This window comes from Triturus cristatus, chromosome 2_2 (genome assembly GCF_964204655.1).
Source record: "Triturus cristatus chromosome 2_2, aTriCri1.1, whole genome shotgun sequence".
NCBI lineage: Eukaryota > Metazoa > Chordata > Amphibia > Caudata > Salamandridae > Triturus > Triturus cristatus.
Window position 1 is genome coordinate 76083340 of NC_140582.1, and position 22146 is coordinate 76105485.

Genomic DNA, 22146 nt, shown 5'->3' on the forward strand with positions numbered 1-22146 from the left:
AAGAAAATTAGTCGAAAGAAGGAAGGTAGTGTAGTTAGTGTGCCTTTGTAGCAGTATCTTTTTGGTTAATTAAGTTTTCAGAGATGGCAATAAAATGGAAGGTAGGGTAGTGGGTGTCAGAAGTAGTCTATGATGAAGTTGGTTTCATCAGATGTATATCTAGCAACATAACAGGCAATTTTATAGTGATTTTAGCAGAGGTTTTATGTTTAGGTATGTGAAGTCTTGCGCATTGAGTTGTGGGGTGTGATGAGGTTATGGTAAATTTGCTGTGGCATTACTAAAAGATTAAGTGAGGAGCTGATTGGCATAGGAGTAATTTTATGGTTTGTGTTTGCCTTTCCTTCCCTTGCAACACTAGGGAGGTACTGGAAAAAGAGGAGAATAGTGGTTGTCATGTGTGAGAGAATTTGGTCCGTTGCTTAAGTGTTTTTTTGTCCATAGAGAATATGAGAAAGTGAGTGGGTACATGCTGTTGGGGAAGCAAAGACACAGTGACAGATGATGTGAAAACATCACATCAGGACCAAACCAGTGTAACACCATTAAGTCATCCCTGAGAGCAATGCAGCCATTCTCACTCAGCATTACTTCACAGCGTAGGATCAGTATGTTCCTGTAGATAATCTCCATGTGTCCAGTTTGTCATTTCCAATGCATACCTCTGAACTAAGCTTCAAACTAGATACCCTACCACGTTGGAGAAAAGACCTTAGACCACCATCTTTAATTGGGCTCATTCACCACAGCAACAAATGTGATTGGCTGTCATCTTTATTTTAGTATGATTTCCTGCTAAAGGACTTCTCCGGTTTTACTTTGGATTGGGGTAATTTGTGCATTGCACAGAAGGTATAAAGTGTTTCCTATACACATATCACAATCCAAGTATGTAATTGTGTTGCAATGCTGTCTGCATCAAGAGTGTGATCCATCTGTTTATGCTGTTTTGATCCTAGGAGTATTGCTTTGTATAATGGTGTTGTGCAGGACAATGCATTTGGCATTGATTTGCCAATAACAGGGCTTTGGTTTTGTATTGTGCACATCGAGTGTATGGGTGTGGTGTAGCTCATACTGTCTTGAGTATAATTATTTGTTGGTATGTCTAGAACCATAGTGATGTTATTGTTGAGCGGTGAGTGCTACTGGGTAACCGATAAAAGCCAGAAAATGGGAAGTGTGTTAGGTACATGTGGTAAAGACGATCTATAATGTTTTAAATGGAGGGTGCTTAGTATGCCTTTGGTTTGGACATGGTGACAATTCTAGAACTAGCCATTTTATAAATCAGTGTAGTTTTCCATGTATGTGTAGAGCTAAGCAGGGCCTCCAAAAATGATGAGTAGTCAGTAGGAAAGAAGCCATGTAGAGATGAAAGATAAAGCAAACACAGCCATGCTGTCTCAAGGTCAACATCACTTAAAAAGAAAAGGTAAAGCAACTAATAAGAATCAGCATGATTTCGGAGTAACATTGACCATACATATTGGCTATACTGTAAATTTTGCAAACAGTACATTCAAAAGGAATGGTAACAGCTGTGTCTTTGAAGATTTTGTGGATTGATAGTAAGTTTTTCTTTTAGTGGTTGAGAAGGGGAGCCATATGTTTTAAGGAATTTCTGCAGTTTGCTTACTCGTGGTTGTCAATATCAATAATAATAGATCATCAAAGTACACATATTAAAATAATACAATATCATTCTTCTTAATACAGTCATAGTTAGTAAGAACTATCAATTAAAATAGCAAATTTTGAGTCACGACCCCCCGGGCAATGGGGGTATAGGGTTAGATTGTGCAAAAATGCGCAATTCAATGTCTATAGTTTCTGCAGTGAACACAGTAAGTGATCAAATAAAGTGTTGCATATTCCCAGTTACCAGATTAGTTCTTATATAAATAATTAAAACAGTTGACTTAGATTAAAAAGACACCCTTTGGAAATTATAAAACCTTTTTAAAAATATTAAATGTATTATTCAAGTCCTGTGTCGCCTCAGGCCTGATTCGGGTAGTTTTCATAATGTTTTCGGGAGATTTAATGAATATGAAGCTAAAGGTTAGCAAGACTTTCGAATTTCAATGAATGTCTCCTTCGCTTACTGGCCCAAAAGAATGAAGCTACGAAGCAACATCCAAAGGGTCATGGAGCTTCTTCATAAAGAGCAGTGTGACATGACATTGCTTGAAATGATACTGCCTTAAAAGAGGTATAATATATTTGGCTCTCTGCTCTTTATAAAAACGACAAAAGAAAAGGAGATGAAGGTCAGACTGGGCGGATAGATTATCGCATGGGCAAGTAGTCAAGACACTAGGATCATACTTTTTCAGAGGGAAGCCCAACATCAGAGGAATTGGTTTTAGACAGAACCTTAAAAGGATGAATCTATGATGCAGGTTCCTTACCGCATCCAAATATGAGTATTCACCCTCTGTTAAAGGTGGAATCAAGTGGTAAAGTTTTACAGTTGTTTTTACTTTCTGGAATCTCTTCCTTTCATAGGCTAGCTTCGCTAAGAAAAATGCATTTAGCCTTTGTTTGGGAACCTCGAGCATGAGCTGGGATTTACATACAATTCAAGGACTCCTAGTGAGTACAGGGTCAGTTTAACGTACTCCAGCCAGGGAATTTTATGTGCCTTGTCCAATAAAAGACAGTTTGTATGATAGTCTGATTACGGTCCACTGTATCCCTGCTCCATATTGAGTGCAAGAGGATGATCGGGGCTACTCTCTCTATGTCCGACACATAGGGCAAATCCAGCTCTAAGTGAGTGACATAGTTCGAGAATGAAGGAGGAAGCGAGGTGATCCTCTTAAAGAACCCATGCTCTATCTTCTGTAGGGAGTCAGTTGGTACAGTGCCCCAGACCCCTGCCCCATATGTTGTTGCCAATATTGTTTTGGCAATGTAAATCTTTTGTATTATTGATAGGGGCTTTGAGCCCAGTTTCTTAGTAAAACTGGCCAGAGTGCGCTCCATTGTTCGTTTCCTACTACCCACCATGTGTGACCAGGTTTGTTTAATATCGAAAACAACTCCTAGGTATGAAAAGGTCTCTAACGGCTAGATTGCGAGTCCCAATATGGAACGATGGAATAATTTTAGGGGCTGGTAGTGCTGAAACTAAGATAAAGGTTTTTGACTTTTTTTAGTTTAAGATCCATAGATGACATGAAACTCACATATGTGTCAATTAGGTGTTGGAAGTGCTACGCCTGTCCTTGCTATCAGGATGGCGTCATCCGCATAGGCCAGGATTGGTAATGCACCTGAGAGAAAAGATGGAACATCAGGCGTACACCTTTTCAAGGCTGCTTTCACCCCGTTTGTATAGAGTGAAAATAAGAATGGGGCAAGAACACAGCCTTGCCTGACTCCTCTCATGATCTTAAAAGGTCTGGTGCATTCCCCATCCGTTCCGTAGCGGACAGACGCCGTCGCCTGTAAGTACATTTGGCGTATAAGGGTAATCAGCCTGGGATCTATGCCCATCTCAGCCATGGTTGCCCACAGTTTTGGGTGGGTTACGCAGTCAAAAGCCACTGAGAGGTCCGTAAAGGCCATGTATATGTTCCCTCTCTTTGCTCTGGTGTATTTAGAGATGATCAGGCTTAGGTTTATAAATTGGTCAATTGTACCTTTGCCCTTCAGGAATCCATATTGGGATGGCATCAAGATGTTATTTTCCCTTGACCAGTCTTCTAACCTGTTCAGTAGAACCCGCCCCAGAAGTTTGGCATTGGAGTCCAGAAGGAAAATAGGCTGATAGATCTGAGGACTGGATTTATCCCCTATTTTATAAATTGGGACTATATCATCGTGTTCTCCATGAAGGAGACGGGCCTCTTGGAGATTTCATTGAATACAGTGGTTAGCAGAGGGGCCCATAGATCTTGGTATTCTGAAACAAAATCAATAAGGGGCCCCATCCTGTCCTGGCACTTTGGAACTACTACATTTGGCCAGGACCAAGCTTATTTCCTCCAGATTAAAAGTCATCGGCTTGAGTGAGGACTCCGAGTGGTTGGGCCGTTCAGTCCCCGGTAAAGTCTCAGTCCCAAAAATAGTTTCAAAATACACCACTCATGTATGTTTGTCCACGTGGTTGTCTAATACTTTTTTGGCTCCTTCTTAAAGAAAGGAGCATTTACTATCTTCCAGAGATCCCTACTACTGTTTAGGGATGCAGCCTTAGCCAGGTTTTCCCACGCCTATTCTTTTAACTCGTCTTCCCTATTTTTTTCGGGCTTTCTTATACACTAGCCGGAGATCCTTGATCTGAGATTGGTTTCTAGGGGATGCTTTCAGGGCCCGTGGTTGTCATTGTAGAGTTTCTGTAAGCATTGGTGGCTTAAAATTGTGTCTGCTTGGAAATGGTAGAAATGATTTTTAGAGGATGAAGAGACATAGTTGAGTGGGAGAATGGAATGTGAGACTGAAATGAATGCAGTCTTCGATATGCAGGACATCAAGAGAGGCAGACACAGTTGGGTGTAACAGCAGGTTGTGAAAGCTTTAATGTTGGACTATTATCAGTGGTCATCTATCCTACCAGTTACTCTACAGTGTATATGTTATTATTTCTTTTTTGAGGTATATTTGGTCTAAGAGGTGAACTAACGTTTCTTAATGCAGATCTGTGCCTGACCTCTCAGTATTGGTCTCTACACTCCATATTGCTAAGCAATTAGTATTGATTAAGTGCATAAAATTTGACCTGCACAAGCTTTCAATTTCATGGGGCATGTGTTACATATAAGCCTATAGAGAAAAGGGTCTGTTGTTATTATAAAGTCTTAGGTTTGGCAAGTAAGTGTTTTGGAGAAAAGTGTTATTCATGCCTATAAGAATTTAGACAAAACACTAGAAACAATATGAAAAAGTTGCTGTTACAAATGTGCTTTTAGGTTAGATAATATGTGTGTATTACAGCAAATGGATAGTATCTGCCCTCCTGGGTGGCTTGAGGTCGAAGGATTGTGTAATATGTAATTCCGTAAAATCTTAAATATGCAATGTAAGTGTTCTGGGAAAAAGTGTTATTCATGCCTAAAATAATTTAGACAAAACACTAGGCAACAATATGAAAATGCTGTTGTTACAGATGTGCTTTTAGGTCAGATAGTACGTGAGTAGTACAGCAAATGGATATTACCTGCCCTGCTAGGCGGCTTGAGGTCAGAGGATTGTGTAATACATAATTCCTGTTTCTTTCAGAAGTATCCAGCAGAGTATGACTTGTGAGGCATTTATGGAGATTTCGAAATAGAGTTTTGATTTCTCTACTGAAGATATTAATAGTCTCCATACCGAGGTTTGAGTCTTTGTAGGTAAGTAATGCTAGAGTTATAAATATGTGAATAGCAATGATGGTAACTTCTTGCTTGAGGGAGATTCCAGGGTTGTTAAACCAAGGAGTGGATCTAGTAGCAGTGTTTGAAAGTGGAATATATATATTTGAATTCCTTTGGAATATGTTGATTTAGGTTTCCTCGCCTTGTTCTTTTATGTTGAGAATGACTCTTCGCCTTTTGGAACGATGAACTGATTTATCTCTTTCAGTGTATCTGAATTGGTGGCCATATAAGCAGTGGTGCTAAAATAGAGTTGTGCTATTTTTAGGTCTCGCGCCTAGCGTTGCACTGCGCAGCAGTGCTCGCGCAGCACGGGGCATTTAGTAGATGAAAAACAGGGTTTCAGCACTGACTTTGGAATCGCACACGCTTGTGCGTGTGCTTTTCCTTTTGTGCTACCTCATTGGCCTTAGCGTGTGTCTTATAATAAAAGACTGCACGCTATTGGCCTCAGGCAGGCGCATTGCTCCTCCCATGGCCTATTGGTGTCTATTACGCGCACCAAGCCCGTAATAGACACCAATAGGCCGTGGGAGGAGCAATTATCGTGCCCAGCTACGGGCGTGCAAATAGAAATCACATGCTTTGCTGTGGCGCGCGCGCGCTCACCACTTGTTGCTTTGGTGAATGCTGCACGGCGGTGCACAGTTTCGGAGCAGAGAGTCCACCTTTCAGAATCTTGGACATTTTACAGATTCCTTTGTCACAATCTAGGATCAGTTTCTCGCCTAAAGTGATCATGGTGTCGAAGAAGCGGAGGCCTCGCACTGGCCAGGCAGGGTCTGTGAGCCTGCGAGAGAGAGGCGCGAATGGCGGCTCGTCACGCAGCAGGCAGGCAGCCTCCCTGCCGCTCTATTTTTACCCTGGCAGAGGCGTCCAGTGGGCAGGCCGGGGGCGCCGGGCTCCCGCCAATCTGCAGGCCCGCGCGGCACCACGGCAACGGCGGCGTGTGGACGCCACAGCATACCTGACATTGAAGTGCTGCCAGCAGGGCTCAGAAGTGCAAGATGAGACCCGCGCACAGCTGCACCTTTCCGAGGAGCCACTTCTCGGTAGAAAGAGATATTTTAGAGTAAGTACCTGGCAACATCATGTGGAAATTTAAAGCTCGGATATTTGTTTCCAAGACACCCGAGCCGGCTCCTTATCACTGATGGATGAAAGGTGTGAGAAAAAAATAGCGGCCGGCCTATCAGATCGTAAAGTTGGCTATGGGCGAGTATGTGAAGCCAGTGCATCGTGACCACAAGATTGCATCGTTGATGCTTTTAATGATATCCGGCAGCCATCTCGCACCCGGGGCTGCCCCCTCGATACTAAAAGATGGTATCTGTGGGGCAGGATCGGGGTTCACGTGGAGCTCGCCATGCCACGTTTATTGCTCCGCACAAGTTGCTCGCCAAACCTAGTTCTAATTATGCCGTACTGTGTGGGATTACTAAATTATTGCACAAGCATTACGGCTGTGTATGTCATCACCACTGCTGCCCGTCCTATACACTGAAAAGAAACCAATGAGGCGGCAGCGGGTACTGGTGTCCGAATAATCCCCCAGGAGTGATAGCATGATGCCAGGACATGGGTAAATAAAGCCTGGGAAGCAGCGAGGGAGGGTCACAAATCCAGACACAACAGCGCAAACGACAGCATGAAGCGCTCACCAACGAGTAAACACCGGTTTGTAGAACGCCTTCAACGGAGCAAACAGCTGAGTACATGTTTTTTCCCTGCAATCTAGGAAATCATGGCCTAGTCTTGGAATGCTAGAACGTTCTAAAAAAAATGTCATCCTGCAACTTCTGCTGTCAACTCCTTGCATTTCTACACCAAGCCTCGGTTATTGCAACCCAATCATTGATGATTCTACATCCAATATAAAAGTAAATCACATCGTTTTTGGTTGAGCAAAAGCGTCGCACGGTTATTAAACTTACTGGCACCTCGGGTAGGATTTGTTAATCCGCCTTCTAAGTATTCAGCGCTGTGTGAAAATCTAATCACTGACACTGCATCGAATACCACGCCAGAGCAGCCGGGAATGCAATACTTTCCGTAGGACACCGACATCCGGTGCTCGTTGTTCTCACGAGAGGCTGCAGCCCCCTTGTAAATCTTCTTTTGTTGCGGCCGTGAGACAAGGAGATTAAAAGCCGACCCCCATTTGTCAGGGTACCAACTGTCCTTAAACTGATAAATTGGTTGCCTAGCTTCCCTTACAGGGTCCCCTATGGCCTGAGGCCATCACGTTTGTGGCCCTCTACTCCATTTTTTGGAGCATATTGTGCTTACGTTAGGATCGCCCTGCAACTCTGCTTGGGACACTGAAAAACTGAATTATTAAGTAATAACTTCCTGCTCTCAAAGTTGGGAAGGTATGTGGGTGGCGAAGCGGGAGGAACGAGGGTGTGCAGCAGCTATGAGCCCTTTCAAATGGCCCCATTACAAATCCAGTGGAAGCACCCAGGTGTGACTTGTGTCGCTTCCAAGGGGCAGCATTTTTTGCACTTGGCCGGGATTTCTCTGTGGTGGCCGCAGAAGACAAACTTTGCTTTCACTGGCTGATGGAAAAAGCCAAGAGGCTGTCCCCTCTATTGTCACCCTGCGGGAGACGTGGCCAGCCGCCTTTCCTAAATGTATCACTAAATCGAGTTTTCGTTAAATACAAACTGTATTTTTGACTTTCGTTTGTGTAATATAAAAGATCAGAGGCGATGACCTTAGGAGGAAGACTAAAGAGCAGCAGACAGGTGTAAACCTCATTGAAATAAACAGTGCTATCAGACTTCTGTGTAATGTCCAAAATAATACTTCCAAGCAGCAACCCTCAGGGAAGATTCCGATGATTTCAGAGGTGCAAAGTTGACACAGGTAAAACATTCCTAAGCTTTCCAGCTGACTGGGTTTAAAAGAGCGGTGCAAAGGTTCTTTAAAATATAGATCTCAGAATTTGCAGTGCAGAACTTAACAAGTATTTTGTTTGTAGCACACGAAGGCTGGCATCGGATAAAGTTAGAAACGGCAAAACTAGACCAGTGGATTATAGGGTAATGTCAAAGGGCAGAGGCAACCGCTTGTATGCACTACTTCACATCTCATCACACGGTACATTTAGGAATCACTTTTCTAAGTGCAGATCTTGCTGCTTAAATGCAACAAGATACAGAGCAAGGGATTCAACAGATTGTCTAAATGGTTATATTTACACAGCCTCTTATTCAGGCACATGGTTTCTGTAAAGACTCAGATATAGCATTTCAAACCCCAGTCTCAAGATGTGAACTACTGCTTATGTGTTAAATGTGTTTGTGCTGGCACACAAGTATATGAAATGAGACTTTTTTACTTAAGTAGTTAGTTCAAGGGTTGAATTGGTTATCACGAAAAAGGAACTTGCTTGTGAACAATGTCTCTGCCTACCAATTGAACTCTTCAGGTTCCACTACACCTCAGAACCAAAAAGTCGTACCATGACAAAGCGGTTTATGGTGATCTAGCCTACAAGGAAAGGGTGAGTTAGTGCAGATCATGAACATTCATAGAGCATGGCAATCAAAAAAAAAAAGATGTTGCATAGCAAAAAGAAACAAACATTTGCAATGCAATCGGTCTCGCCTTTGGGACCTTATATGTATTTAGCTATGCAGCAAATTAGCATGGGTGCTAAAACATCTACTGTTCTTTAACATGGAGGGAAAGTAAGCACCAAACTGCGTGACACACCAGGTATGGGAACACATGGAGAGAAATATTGCCTTTCAGCAGAAAATGGTAGAGTCCAAATGTCTGTCAGGGCCTTCCGTGGTCATATCACTGAAAATACATCTTGAAAAAAATATTATTGTCTATGGGTGCTTGTGGAAGACAATTTTTATGGACTGGAATCTAGAGAATGCTAATGTGATTCTGGTATTTTACTGACCTCTGCTGGTCGTTTTCTATCAAGAATGTTAAATAGAGGCAGTTGCCAGAAAATAAAGAAAACAAGCATTTGCATTGCAATAGGTCTTGCATTATTAAAGTTTTAGCTATTGGTGTTGCATTATTTATTAATGCCAATAGATCAAACTTAAACCTATTGCCTTGCAAATACTTGTTTCCATTGTGGATGATTTGTCCAAAAGTATTGCAGAGAAGAGGCAGATTTTGAGTGTTTTGCAGATGGCAAGGTGTTTCTTTGTGTGAAAGTGTTCTCTCTGTGTTATGGAAGTGTTGAGCTATCTTGACTGAAAAGGATCTTCCACTTATTTTAGAGAGGGGATGTAGAGCAGCAATCACTAGGGTGAGCTTAGGTGGCCCTTAGGTTTGCACATGGCCATTTTGGATCTAAGGAGTTTGGGGTTAGGTTTACATATGACTGTGTCGGCAATGCCTAGGGAACCAAATCTGATTCAGTGGGAAGTTGGTAGTCAATTAAGGGCTTTAAGGGCTAGTGTAATGGGTTGGAAGTGTTTCATGTGAGAAAAAAGCCTTACAGATGCATTTTGGATCCTCATTAGTCTCTAAAGTATGTAGAGTGGGTTGTCTTGGTATTGCATATTTGTATAGTCCAGGGTATGTTGAACAATGGACATTATTGTGGTAATCCTTTGAGAGAACATTAGGAAGAGGTGCTTTATAGATCAGAGATAAGAGAAAATAAGTTTTGACTATTTTATTGTAACAAAGACAAATGTACATATACCGGAGACGTGAAAGTATTTTAAGGCATCTTCCTAAGTGTTTTTTGCATTTAGACAATTGGGGCAGCATGACTTTTCAAGAAATGGTTTGAAGATGAGGTGTGATGGTCACACTTCTCTGCATGGATGAGAGGTGAGTAGGTTACTGATCAGATGTGCAGATGATTGTGGGATAAGAGTAAAACGTGGAGGGGACCCGCCCCAGAAGGGGGGACTTATTCTTTCAACTCGTTAAAGCTATTCTGACCAGACCAGAGTTATTGTTATTGTTAATTTTAGCTTCTATAGTGCGTAATCACCTGCAGGTCTCTTCGCGCTTGTAGAGAAAGCTCAGGTAGCCACTGGAATCCCAGAGACACATAGGCCAGTGTATTATTATACTGTAGCCAGGGTTTCCCTAAACAAATAACTCTTAAGACTTTTCCTAAAGGAGAGGAGGGCAGAATCCTTCCGAAGGTTCTCTGGTAATTCATTCCAAATTCGGGGAATTAGAACAGAGAATGCTCAGCCACCTTTCGATGCCAATTTGGCTCTTGGGAGGGCAAGAAGGCCTGCCGTGGATGATCGCAATGTGTGTTCTGGAGCAAAATTCATCAGACGCTCCTTAATGTAACACAGCACCTGGCCAAAAATGGCTTTATGGGCAATGCAGAGGCCCTTAAACTTGGCTCTCTGTTTAACAGGGAGCCAATGTAGCCTATGCAGCAAAGGGGTGGTATGAGCCCATCTAGGCAGCCTAAAAATCAACCTAGCTGCATCGTTCATGTTATGGTAGATGAGCGTGGGCATGAAAGCAAGAGGTAAAAGGGACAAAGCAATAACACCACATTTGGGAAAAGCCAGAATTTGTGGTTAAGAGATAGACTGCACATATAGCAGATTTTTCGGGGGGCTGCATTAGAGTCAGAAAGCAAAAACGTCTAAAGTAGGCTGCGGGATTGTATGGGATAGAACTAAGCACTAAAGCCCGATATGGGCAAGCAAATGAATGGGTTACCATTCGCCAAGATAAACAAGCATTGGCAAAGCCAAACGGTTTCACCTATGCAAAACTATTGGTCTATTTTGGTGTTGTCAATGTTTTTTACATTCTGAACAGCAGCATGAGTGCAACATGGCTTAAAAAAATATATAAAAGCACTATAAAGCGGCTAGCACTGACCCTCTTATAGCGTTTCTTTTTTTGTTTTTGTGGGAGAAAATGGGTAGCTGAGGCAGGTAATGAGTTACCAAGACAAGGGTTACTGGACCCACGCCCTTTCCTCTTGCAAGGAGGGCTGTGAGAGGTGCTGGGAATAGTGGGAGGGATGCAGGGAGCATGTGAGTATGCCTTTACTCCTGCTCATGCATGGTCGAGTGCGAGGAATGCAATCAGCTCCTGTAGGGAGGGAGGCAAGGGGTACTAAGAGCTCGAAGAAGTGAGAGAGGGTTGTAGGGGGCTCCTGCAGGGAGCATTGTGAGGCTGCATTTAACTAATGCAGGGAGGAGATTGAGGGGTGTAAGGAACTCCTGTAGTGAGTACTGTGAGGGGTTCAGGAGCTCCTCCAGAGAGAGAGAAGGATTGATGCAGAGTGGTCCCAGAGTGCTTCTTCTGGGAGGTGAATGAGAGGTACAATGTTCTCCTTTATAAAGCATTGTGAGGGTGCAGACAGCTCCTGCAGGGAGGAAAGGGAGGGGTACATGGCGCTCCTGCAGTAAGGACATTGAAGGGCACGGAAAGCACTTGCATGATGATGAAGAAGGAGAGGTGCAGAGTGCTCCTTCTGGGAGGCGAGTGACTGGTGCAAGGCGCTCCTGTAGTGAGTGAGAGCTGTGATGGATGCAGGTAGCCCTTGCAGTGATGAAGAATTGTGGGGATTCATTGGGTTTGTGCAGGGAGGAGGAGTGCAATGGTCTGCTGCAGAGTGGAGAGTGAGGGGGTGATGTGAGCTCTTGCAGGGAGCATTTTGAGCATGCAGCAAAGTCTCTGCATGGACTGTTGTTAGGATTTTGCATCGAGTCTGTGCTAAAAAACAAAAACAAAGCTGATGCAATACCTTTGTAGATCTAGGCCCAGGTGTTTTAGCACCAAGTAACTCAATGAGTTAAGGCCTTGTTGATTAATTTTTAGGCTAACTAGAAGGTTATGAGTTTGAATCTTGGTAGACTTGGTAGAATCAGTTCAGGCTTCCCATAAAATAAATGGCAATAGCAAACAAACACCATCACATATCTTAAATATGCCTATACCAAGACAGAATACTCTGATGGATTAGTTTCCATTAATTTAAGGCTAAAAGGGAGATATTTTAAGTAAAATAAAGTGCCACAATAATGCCGCAAAAAAGTACAATTATGTGCTGCAAAATGAAAGGTTTTGTGTCGCTAAATTTGCTTATCTGTGCCGCAAAATCCTGTCGGGTCTGGAACTGTCTGAAGCTTCAAGGCCAAGGGGTGGGTGGAGGGAAAAGGGACTGGCAGCAGGTCAAGTGCAGGTGGCACCAGTGTGGCACAGGCAGTCATGGTATGGTTAGATACAAGGGCAGGTTGATATGTTGGAAGGGCATGGAATGGGTAGAAAAAAGGAAGGTTGAAGGGACTTGATAGATGAGGAAGCCAGGGAGGGACTGAAGGAGTGGAGGCGCAAGGAGATACTAGCAACCACTGGATAAACAAAGGTGAAAGAATGGGTGAGAAGGCATGCTCAAGAAAAGGGTGGCAAAAATAGAACCAAAGTATGGGCTGACAGAAAATGGGAGGGGTGTGCGTCTCCTGAGCTGTGAGAAGATGAAACAATGTAAAGGAGATACATTGGTATTGAGACCAAGATAAAAGCATACTTTGGAGACGAGATCAAGGAATAGATGGAGAGACAGGGCAAAGAACAAAAGTGAGGGCCAAAGCAGAGGCAGGGAGGCAAGACGCGGGGATGAATGGTAGACAAGGTGAATGGATGAATGGGAGTCACGAGCAAGGGATGGGTGGACAGCCGAGTGCTGGGTGGAGATACAAGGGATAGGCACACTCTTTGCCTGATGCCTGCCTTGTGAGAAAGCTTATGCTTGTTATGGTAAGTCTAAATTGGCTTCGGTGATGAGCGAATGATAAAGGTTTTAAGCTTGGTTATTTTTCCTTAATGAATCTATGTCTACTGCCATAGTTTCGACCGGTTTATTAGTAAACATTACAACAGGTGAGGTTGGCCTGACTTATTGTGAGAATCATATGTTAAAGCCAATAGATCTTTAAGGGTGGATTCTTATTACACTGTGTTAGCCTGTACACCGTTTTTTTGTTACGTGGAATCTCCAGATTACTGTAATAGACAAACATTTTGTTGTTGATTACTTCCTTAAACAAACCTTGAAGATTTGCCCTGGGGTAATTCTTGCAAGACCATCTTAGGGCCAGCAGGTGTCGTTTTCTGCTAGGCAGAGAGGTAAGTGGGTGAATGCTTCAGTGGTAAATGAATGGTTACATTCTCAGTCCTTATTTGATTGGCAATGGGGATGGCCCTGTCCCCATTGCTTGGCATGATAATTCCACCCCATCCCTTGGTGTGTTAGTTGCATGAGTTGTTGAGCCTTCAGTAGGTCACGATGATTTTCACTGATCAGAAGTCGCTCTCCCTGCAGAACAGATTGGAGACCCATTTTAATGCATATTTATAGGACATCACAAAATCTCTAGTCTCATGAATATTATTGAGACAGAGTTCATTTTGCAACCCCCTGGAATGAGAGGAGAACTCCATCTCTGCATTTGAATTCTGTCATTAAGAATATTTTTAAAAGAAGCGTGTGCCCTTTAATAGCACACTGGGTGCTTTAAAATGTTCGCATTGAAGGAAAGCCAGCTGAAAAGATTGCTTTGTGCCCTTGGATCACTGTCTACTCCTACCAAGACCGCCCAACATGATTCCTAAAAGGGATGCTGCCTCACAGTCACAACCTTTACTTTGCAAATCAGTTATCACCCCAAAGTAGGTGTCTGTAACTGATCGATGGTTTATCATTGGTAAATACCCTTGCGAATCTCAAATAGAAGGGGACGTCCCTTATATGGTTTTCCTATTGGTAACGAGTCATGAAACCCTTTTGTCGGAAAGCTTTTTTGTGATTTTGCATGTCTTAACCTTTGCAACTAGAACAAGCATTGGCATAGCCAATAGGTCTCGCCTTTGGGGCCTTATAAGTATTTAGCCATGCAGCACATTTTCATGGGTGTTGTGCCGCCAGAAATTGAAGAGCTATACAATTATTTCACACTGGGTCATGCAGTCTGATTCAGCAATACATGCTATAAAATAGCAACAATTTTGTGGAGTAGGTGCTACACTCTTTAAATTGACCGCCCTATTAAAGTAGTAAGTACTTCACATTTCACTTAAGATAGTGAAATAACATAGTGTTTAATTATCGAAAATAGCACCGCTGAAAGGAAATAAAAACCTGCAAAAATAAAAGTAATCTGTTGTATAGCAAAAACTTAACGAATTTGCAGGATTAAGGGACTGATGGAGGCAGGGCACGTGTAGAGCAGGGCACGACACCACTGGATCTGAGCACCGTGGCCTGCACTGATGGAAGCCTCAGACTAAAGTACGCCATCCCCAAACCTCCAGTCCCGTATGCAGCACCTTCACAGTGATGCTCATATCCATAAGCATAGGGCAGAATAGTGCATTGCCTAGTTGACAAAGGCTATATATTCCTGTCGTTCCTTGGACACGTCCATGCAAGTGATGGCATCCTGTAGATGCGTGCTACCTTAAGATCCATGCTTGTCTGAAATAGAACCCAAAGGGGAAGAAATACTGTAATGGTGCACTGAAAGCCCCTGGATTCCTGAAAAATGATCCACAAGGAGAACGTGTGCAGCGATGCAAGACAAACTACGGAATTTAAAAAGGAATAAATCACTTGCTTTAGTGTTCAGATCATTTATTTTAAAAAGTACAAAACTCTGTGCAAATGTTGCACTCTAACTTCAAGTGTTTTATTCACGTAAATTGCAATGGGTAGTACAATAAAAGCCATCATAAATAGTGTTTTGTGTCCTTTTTCCACCAAATGGCTAAAGGTATTTTCACATCAGCAATGCAATCCAACATAAATATATCAAAAAAGGTTGGCTTGAACAACACTCCCATAAGTAAAAAACTAGGTCATTCACACTAAACAATTGTCACAGACCAGTGGCAGTATAATATCTATTGTCTCCAAAGTTGTTATGTAATTTGCAGGATATCCAAAAAGTTCCAAATGATGAAATAAGGATCCACCAAACTTCTGAGTGTGTTGTTTGATTTTATTGTTCTTCATTACATGTTGAATAAGGATAACAGCCAACACGTGTTTTGTCTGTACAAGTTGAGTACAACGACTTTTTCAAGGCAATATGTAAGTACGAGATGCATTCAAAGAGATTTCCAATCTGTGTAGCTACTGAGTTCAAAATCCATGAAAACGTATCCCATGAATGAGTCCTCCGTTTGTGCAAATCCCCTGGAGCAAAATCAAAACTCAACGGGAGGTCACGTAAAGAAGGACAGGCACAGCGTAAGGTGACATAGTCACGTCTCCAAGCTAGTACCAAGAGAAAAAGTAACGCGCATGATAACGCCGAAAAACCATTATTAAGCACCCTTTTAGACCTACAGGTATTTTTCATGACATACGCCTTTTACTTGACTTTTTTGACACTTGTTTGATGTGCGGTCCACTCCCAGTTTGGGAGCACTACTACCTTCCTCTACAACATAAATATATAGCTGCCATAACAGCAGAGCGAAACAAAAACAAAAAAATCTTTGTTAGTTCATACAAATGGCTAGCTTGAAGTCTTCATGCTTCTATGCAAGTTTAGCTACAGTGCAAGTGTCGGAATCTTCGTCTTGAAGTAAACCAAAGACTGCTAAGGTCGGGAGACAGGACGCAAGTTTATTTTAAATGAAAGTAGACCTCAGGTGATGTTTTTAAAAGATGCAAGCACATGCACGACACTGTGTTATGTTAACATTGCGGGTTTGTGAAGTGTGTGCCGCTAATAACACTGAAGAACCGTGGCCGTACATGCACGCAAATTTAATGAGAAATAATTTACAAAAATAGAACGGAGAGTGAATAAAAGGATAAAGCAGACGGGATATGCAGTATGCCTTTGCTAAATCCTGGCGTACCTTGATGTTTTCAGTTGCTGTATTTGTGTTGAAGGGTTGGCAGAAGCAGCGACGGGCGCAGCTTCTGTTTAAGGGAAACCCTGTATTTGTGTGGGAGGGCAGAAGCAGTGACGGGTGCAGAGCCACCATTTTAAAATAGTTACCAGATCCAACCCCCGGAGTCCAGCCACCCGCTGCTCAGGTAATGATGAATCCATGCAGCTCACAACATCTCACCTCTCACATGTTTCTGCAGAGCTCACACAAGCCGATAATTTTGCTTTCTGGAGAGCGCGGAATGCGGGCAGTGTACACTGTGATCGGTGAACATCGCCCGTGAAGCACGGCCGTACACGCAAATAGAATCAACAAGCAAAAGCACAGTGCACCCTGTATTTTTGTGGGAGGGCGGAAGCAGTGACGGGCGCAGAGCCACCATTTTAAAATAAAGTTACCAGACCCACCCCCGTAGTCCAAAGTTAACACCAGTTATTAAAGCAGATAGTGCAGCGATATTCTTCAAAGCGACAACCAACGCAGGCCGAAATCTGAACGATCAGCCTGCGCGCGATAAAGAGATGGTGTGGGATGGATGGCGACACTCTACAGAGGGGCCGTGGAAGTGGGGATGTCGGACAGTGTATTTACAAGCGAGGGGCCGATAACACTCTCCTCAGCCTCTCCGGGGTCTTCAGAGGTGAGCACGCGGGCATCCGCACTTTTAATTGGTTTTCGATGCGTCTACGGGGGCCGAGGTGCGACAGAAACTAAAGGAGTACCGAGAAGTGGTGTTCTGAGAGGGCGGGAGCAGAGTTTGCAGTTTCCAGACTTCTAGAGTCTCCGCATTAAACCTGGTGTCACTAGCACAATCACTGTCTTCGCAGCCTGGTGTCTTCTTGGCTTTGTGACCGGTATCTCATCTCATCTATCTACCTGTCGGTCTGTCTGTCCGCTGCCATCTGATCCATCACGGTGATCTTTTGGAATGTTTCTTCAGAGGCTACAGCGAGCTGCTTCAAACGCGTTAAAATCCATTATTTTAATTCAGTGAAGCTTGTGTAACTTTCAAGCTTGAGGCCGGTGAAAAATGTTTGTTTCCCTATTTGGGGAAAGGCTGGTTGCAAAGAAGTCGGGCCATACGTTATTTGTGTGACACCTTCAAGAAGAAGCTTACTGCAGTTGCACGATTAATAAAACAAGCGCACGTGTGAAAGTTCATTAAAACAAGCGTGAGGGACAAGCATTCGTGCTTGTGCTGCCATGCACCTTGCGGGAGCGAGCAGCAGCGGCGCGAGAGACATATGTTGTCAATTACCATGCGCACCGCTGCTCGCTCCCGCAAGGTTGATGCCAGCACAAGCACGAGTGTGGGGAAAAGGAGCAGACCGATGGCTAAAGGTCACTCCTAGAGCAGTGCATGCGCGCTGCCTAGGCGAGACCTTAAAATCTTTGGGGAAGATTTATGAGGTTTTGCCGAAGGGAAGCGCAGCAGGCCTTCCTGCTGCGCTTCCCTACGGCAAAAGAAAAGGGCAGGGATGCGCCGTACCTATAAAATGCGGCGCATTCCTGTCCTTTTCCCCTGCGCCGGCGCACAATGGGCTGCCTGCGCCAACGCAGGCATCTCTGCACCATGGTGCAAGGGTGCCTGCGTTGCGGAGATTAATATTTTTGTACAGGAGGGGAAACCTTTCTGTACAAAAATAATCACAAGAGGTTTTTCCTTTTTGTATGGGTGCTGCAGAATGCAGCACACATAGAAAAAGGAAAAACGAGGAGAAATAAAGATATTTCTCCCCGTTGCGCCTCCCTTACGCCTCCCCTGGGGAGGCGTAAGCTTTTGGCGCTGCCTCAGATTTACGATTTCTCGTAAATCTGGGGCAGTGTCAAAAGGCCATGGATGTTGCTGGGAACGCCCCCAGCAATACCCATTGCACGCCCCTTTAACGCAGAACACTGCGTTAAAGGGACTGATATTTATGAGGCAGCATTAAGCCAAAAAAAGTGGCTCAGTGCTGCCTGATAAATATCACGCAGGCTTCTGCGCCACGGAACGTCACAAAAAGTGACCTTCCGATGGCGCAACGGGCCTCATAAATCTGCCCTAAAGTGTATTAGGTCCTAGTCTCCCAGAAATCTTATTACCAGACATAAGTGGGTCAGAACCAATTAATATCTTATTCTGAAAAGACACAAACAGTTAACTCCAACATTGAAATCCCTTCCCTGGCTAACTATAGAGATGCAACTGAAATTAAGAATCCTAAGTTTATAAGAACAAAGCCACAGACTACCTTCAAAAACAAGCAGCTCACTTTACACTATACATAGTTTTGGGCACGTCGAAGTCAAAGCAAGAATCAGACATCAAAAAACATGTAGGCCGATACATGGGAATTCAAGGATCAAAACTATGTAACACCATAACTCCATCCCTGAGAGCACATCCCAACCTACTTTGGCTTAGGAAACTCTGAAAAATATTACTGTTTAGATGAGCATTTGAACACGGGCGTGATAGCATAAACAAGTGGCCTTTCCTTTTAAACATTGCTTTACCCACCAACTTTTAATTTTGAAGCCCATAGTTAATGTTTGAGTTAATGCAGTTCAGTATACCTCCCACAAAAAATATATAAACTATAATGGTGTTAAAAAAAAGTTAAGATACAATATACACAAACTGGAAGATGTGATTAAATTAGTCGTTTTGAAGCTATATGATAGATCATTACTTGTAGTGCTGCTTTTTCTATATTTTAAAGCACATACAAGTTGACATATATATTTTAGACAGGAAAGCAATGTAATTGGTGAGAGCACAAAGGATAATTTCAATGTGAATTTCTTGCTGTATGGCTCCTAGGATTTCTTTGGCATGTGATTATCCTACCAGGAAGTTGAAACCAAAAGAATAATTGGACCACTGGGTGGAAGAAGAACCTACTCTTCCTCTATGTTTTGGATTTTCTTTACTATGTCCTTTGTGTCTTGAATATAGAATTGATCTATATAGTGGACAACCCAATATACCCTTGAGGGCTTGGGCAAATAATATGTGCTGGTAGGGAATGCCTTCAAGGGATTTTTTAAAGGACTAAGTTATACAACTTGGCTGTAGGATAACCATATACCTATAGGTGAGATTTATCTCAAAGTATGCGTATCATGAATTTGTGTATTATGCATTGTCATATATGTATACACAAATCATTTCTATTAAATTAAGGTCATTAAATGATCGAACAGGAAAACAAGGAAAAGGTGTGTGAGAAACAACATACGTTTATATCAACAAATGGTAATTAGGGTACCTAAAATTCAGACAGTTATACAAAATTCGGAAGGAAGTAATGCATACAATGATCCCTTCACTACATAATGTATCAAAAACATTTTCAATGATACTTATACATTTATCTAGAAAACAGTGTGACAGTCGACGTTTCGGTCTTTGTGCTCGAATTTATAAGACCATCTTCAGGACTGGTATTTAAAAGTTGACCCCTATAAATGAAAAATATACAATAAATATACATCACACACACCTAAGTAAATAAACACAATATCATTGCAATTTTACCTCATCAATTGTCATAACATCTGATATATGGATGAGGATTTAGTTTTTAATTAATCAATACATTACAAGTCATTGATCTATTCTGTGGTTACTCAAGACATTATAGACAGAGCAGAATTCCAAAAAAGAAGAAAAAACGAATTGTAGTTTCTGTAGCGAAGATTCTCTTAATGGTATATTTTATGACAGTCGTTCCTATTGATAGCTTAACTTAGACATTCAGTCATTGTCCAAGATTTCTACTCTCGACTTTCAAAGACCAATGTGGAGTTAATAGTCTATGTTGAGTCATTATGTTTTGCCACGATATATATCTTTGAATTTAAACATTTTATTAAAAATCGAGATGCGGCTTCATCGATGTTACCTTGTATTTAGCGGCTGTAAAAAACCGTCTCTTGTATTTCAACTTGGACGATTCATCTATTGTTTAATTCAGCTTCACAACATATTAATTAAAAAGCGGAAGCTGTGGAACAAATGTATACCAATTTCTTAAAAAAAAAATGCTAACTCTAGCGGTTGTATAAGTCTCATTACCTTTTCTTTAGAGAGCTTATGTTGGATCAATTGGTGTCATAACTGCAATGCTTAAGAGTACGACAATCCGTATCTTATGCTTCAACTTGGGAGATTCGTCTATTGTTCAATTCAATCGCAGCATATTGATTTTGAAAGAACACTGTGAAGGAAATATTTAGCGGTTGATAAATACGAACGATGTAAAGAATATACTTTTTTTAGTGATTGTATGAGTCTCGTTACCTTTTTTAAGCTTGTAATGATTCGATTAAAATCGTAACAACGGTGCTTTGGAGTGAAACAACCGGTGACGGCCTCGGGCCGTTCGTAGCTTCCCTCAAAGACTACTGCAAAAGGAGAAGTAAATCGCTTAGCAATTATGTCTCTATTCCCAAACGGATACAGGGAGATTACATATAGACGGTGTGAACTAACCTGGCAATGGTACAGCGCTCTGCTCTGCTGGAAGGCGGCAAAAGACAATAAACGCTGCCTGATTCAGTTGCTTTAAATTGCTTCGTCCAAATGGAGCAGGAAATAGGACTGAACATTAGAACCACAAGTACATAAGTATATATGGTATATATATCTCCTATAAGGCCAATGTACTCATCTAGTTTGGCCAAGTGTTCACAGTTAGTTGAGTAAATAAAGTTTTACTTAAGTCCGGCTTGAAGTAACCTGTAGTTGTATATTCAAGTAACATTGGCAATCATGTTTTGATCCAACTACACATAATAGCAGTCATTATAGTATAGGATCTAGAATACACAATCGTAACCATTTTGGTTTGGGGCCTCGAGTTTCGGTCGACCGTTATTTATGGGAATGTAAATTTGATAGTTAAATGTCAAACTGAAATTGAATATTTATCAGGCTTATATTCATGTCTAATGGTATTAGCTATAACCAATTGCATAATTACTCGTAACAATGAGAGAATCGTAAACTGTACAAAATCTCGTGTCACATTAATACGAGTAAAAAAATATAAATAAACAAGACAATTCAGTTCGAACAGAGTTTTACACCTGATCTTAACTCATTATATAACGCCTCACAGTTAGTTTTGCCTAAAGAATGAAATGACGAAAACATGTCATACAAGGTGCAACGCAACCGATGGACATATACATAGTTGATCAATAGGGTGAAATCTAAAATACCAAAATCTGTGATAAATCGATGTCAACATTTTACACAGTTCGATAACATATCTTAAAAAATTATGCAGATCATGAATGTTACATTCAATAACGATATAGTAAATAGCCATAGATCTCATCAGTTTAAATAACCATTTTTACACTTTGATTACGGCTAAGTAACCGATAGACTCAACATTTTACCAAGTATCGAAACAACATTCAGTATGTATTACACTATGTGTAAGATTTCAAAACTCTATAGAGTGTGATTACTTATGATGTCAGGGTCACTCGGAGAGAGACATGAAATGGTGGGTATTAGATGTGATCAAACCCTCCATAAGACAAAGTAATGTCGATCAATTATTGACCATCAAAGAAGGTAGACTCATTTGCATGACTGATCTGATCAATCGTGGTCTTAATTCAACAGCTGAATGGCACACGTTAGCTTGTCTGTAAACATCATAAGTAATCACACTCTATAGAGTTTTGAAATCTTACACATAGTGTAATACATACTGAATGTTATTTCGATACTTGGTAAAATGTTGAGTCTATCGGTTACTTAGCCGTAATCAAAGTGTAAAAATGGTTCATGGTTATTTAAACTGATGAGATCTATGGCTATTTACTATATCGTTATTGAATGTAACATTCATGATCTGCATAGTTTTTTAAGATATGTTATCGAACTGTGTAAAATGTTGAC